This window comes from Gekko japonicus, unplaced genomic scaffold (genome assembly GCF_001447785.1).
Source record: "Gekko japonicus isolate JY-2015 unplaced genomic scaffold, Gekko_japonicus_V1.1 scaffold1804, whole genome shotgun sequence".
Lineage (NCBI taxonomy): Eukaryota > Metazoa > Chordata > Lepidosauria > Squamata > Gekkonidae > Gekko > Gekko japonicus.
In genome coordinates, this window is record NW_015177066.1 from 150,388 (window position 1) to 153,200 (window position 2,813).

At 49.2% G+C, this 2,813-nt stretch overlaps 1 protein-coding gene across 1 annotated transcript in view; it reads left to right on the forward strand.

Moving 5' to 3' along the window:
• The window catches only part of N4BP1 (NEDD4 binding protein 1), a 37,530-nt gene that overhangs the window by 12,111 nt on the left and 22,606 nt on the right, over positions 1 to 2,813 (forward strand). The window lies entirely within an intron of this gene.

Here is a 2,813-nt window from a genome sequence, read left to right on the forward strand (position 1 = left end):
TAGCTCACAGTTTGCTAGCCTCCAGCTCCTACATTTTTGTCTCCGCTCAGGAAGGAGGGCCCCAGAGCAGACGAATTGATGCGGCAGCCAAATGGGCTCGCTCACAGCTTTAATGCCAGTAGCTCACCAAGTAGGATTTTTGCTCACAAGACTCCACAACTTAGAGGGAACATTGGACGGGACTCGCAAGAATGGGTTTAAGTTAAGGTTGGGAAGGCACCGGCTGGATATCAAGGAAAGACTTTTTTACAGTCAGAGTCGTGCAGCAGTGGAATCAGCTGCCTAGGGAGGTGGTGAGCTCCCCCTCGCTGGCTGTCTAAGCAGCAGCTGGACAAACCCTTTTCAGGGATGCTCTAGGCCACTGGTTCCCAGAGTGGGCAATGCTGCCCCCTGGGGGGCGCTGGAATGATCCAGGTGGGCGGTAGGAGCCTTGGGTGCAATTGAGGGGCGTTGAATAAAAATAAGGGGGTGCGGTGGAAGCATAAAGGAAGACAAGTCCAGGACCTATCTAAAGCAGCCTTTCCCTGCCTTCTCCCGGTCTTCCCTGGGATCAGGGAGGGAGGTGGAGAGGGGTCCCCACAGCCAATCATAGCCATGCATTTGCAAATTGGAAACCGACGTGCGCCCTTGTACGACTGCTGTTGCTGCTGAGCTGTTGTGTGGTGGTTGCCGCTGGCCTTCGGCTTCAGGCCAACAACATCTTTCTTTACTGACGAAAACATCTTTCTTTACTGTGCAAATTTGTCGCTGCATCTTTCTGACCACTACTTGAAGGTAGATTTCCAGTGGGGCGCTGAGTTAATTGTTTTTCCTGAAAAGGGGGCGGTAGGCCAAATAAGTTTGGGAACCTCTGCTCTAGGCTGATCGTACATTGGGGGGGTGGGGTGTCGGACTAGATGGCCTGTGTGGCCCCTTCCAACTCTGTGCGATTCTGTGATTCTATAACCTCCTAGTCCCACAGGCTAGGCTGTGCAGTGGCTGGCTGTGATGCTGCCCCTGCTGTCGGGAGTGGGGCCGGATGGCAGTGCTGGCCTTTGAATGCGTGGTATGAGAGCCAAGCTAGGGATTCCCAGTTGAAAACAGAGACCGCCCTGTTTACTTGCGGCAGGTCTAGACTCACACCAACGATAACCCTCAAGGACGTTGCTGAAGGTTGTCTTTCGCATGCTGCTGGGGGGGGTGTCTGCAAATGGGGCTTTACTGTATCGTGTGCGGTTTTAACTTGGCGTTGTGAAGCCACCTTGAGTCCCAGGGAATGCGGGGTGTGAAATGTTTTCATAACTTGATAAATATTGACTCTGCAGTAGCTTGTCCTTGTACTAACTTCGAAACAAGAGAAGGTTTGTTCTGTTGGCAAAGCGTACTTAGGAAAACGTAATTGTTCTCTAATGGATTCTTAGCGTTTCGAAGTGAACCGTACCCGTTGAAACCACTATCTGCGAAGAGAAATTCATAATCAGTGTTAATGGAAATGGAAAAAACAAGAGAAGGTTTGTTCTATTGGTAAAGCGTACTTAGGAAAACATAATTGTTCTCTAATGGATTCTTAGAGTTTCGAAGTGAATCTTACCCGTTGAAACCACTGTCTGCAAAGAGAATTCATAATCAGTGTTAATGGAAATGGAAACAGTTCTGTCTGTTTTTAAAATTCCCTCTTACGGCCTTAATGCTCATTAACACATTTGTTTATGCTGAAGGAACAGTGCAGAGAGAACTGAAATTGGGATGCCTCCTTGCAGTTCTACTCCCGAATTTGTGCACAGATGCAAGTTTACAAGCCTCTTTTCTCTTTCTCCAAACGTCTTGGTCTAAGGAAACAGGTGCTTGAACTGTGACAAGTAGTGAGAACATCTACTTCGACATATTGCCAGAGTTTTGTTCGTAGAGTTCTTCTTGGAGGAGGATGGAGGTGGTAGGAAAGGGCGGCATTGTGTGTTCCCCTTCTTAAAATCTGCAAACAGAAACCATCAGTGTCCCAAGTAACTTCAGCGTTCGTTGCTGTTTCTTGTGTGAATGCAATCAGCGTAGTAAGGCCCTTTAATAAGCGTATGAACATGTAGCTGTGGTTTCGTTTTTCTCCGTTTCAGCGGAAAAGGGAGGCATAAGCTTCTGATCCTTGGGGCTGGTGGAATAGTTTGTATTCCCGTGATCCAACGTCTCAGTTTAAGTGCCTGCTCTGAAGAAGAGAGAGAAATTGATGCCTCGAAGCGCCAGCATCAAGTTCTTACCAGCCCTGGCTTTTGGCACAATGATGGTGTTTCCCCCCCCCCCCTTAAATCTTTTAGTAAAAATTTCACACTCGATGTTTGTCACCTTTCTGTCAGATGCTTTGCTTTGTGAAGCTTAATTAATCCTTGTGCCGCATTTGCTGACGATGCATCAGAGGTGAGTAACGTGACCAAAGCGGCCCACTGTGCCACTGCGGCACTGCCCACAAGTCAGTGAGTCATCTTCGTGGTCGGAGAGTTGGCAGTCTTATCTGTCACCCTTTTATCCCACTCTTCCTCCAAGGACCTGAAGGCAGCGTACCTAGATCTCCTGTCTTCTACTTTATCTTCACAGCAACCTTGCGGAGTAGGATAGACTGAGAGCAACCCACTCAAGGCCACCCAGTGCACTTGCCGGTTGAATAGGGACATGAACCCAGGCTGCCCTAGCCTAGCGCACTAGCCACTAACACCGCAGTGGTATGTTACAGGGAGAGGGCCTGGTCCGTGGGCTGCCACTGCGTACCTCAGTGCAAGGTATGATGTGTGTACAGCATGGGAGCCAGTGATGGGGGCAATTAGGGTCAAAAGAAGTCCCCTCCCCCA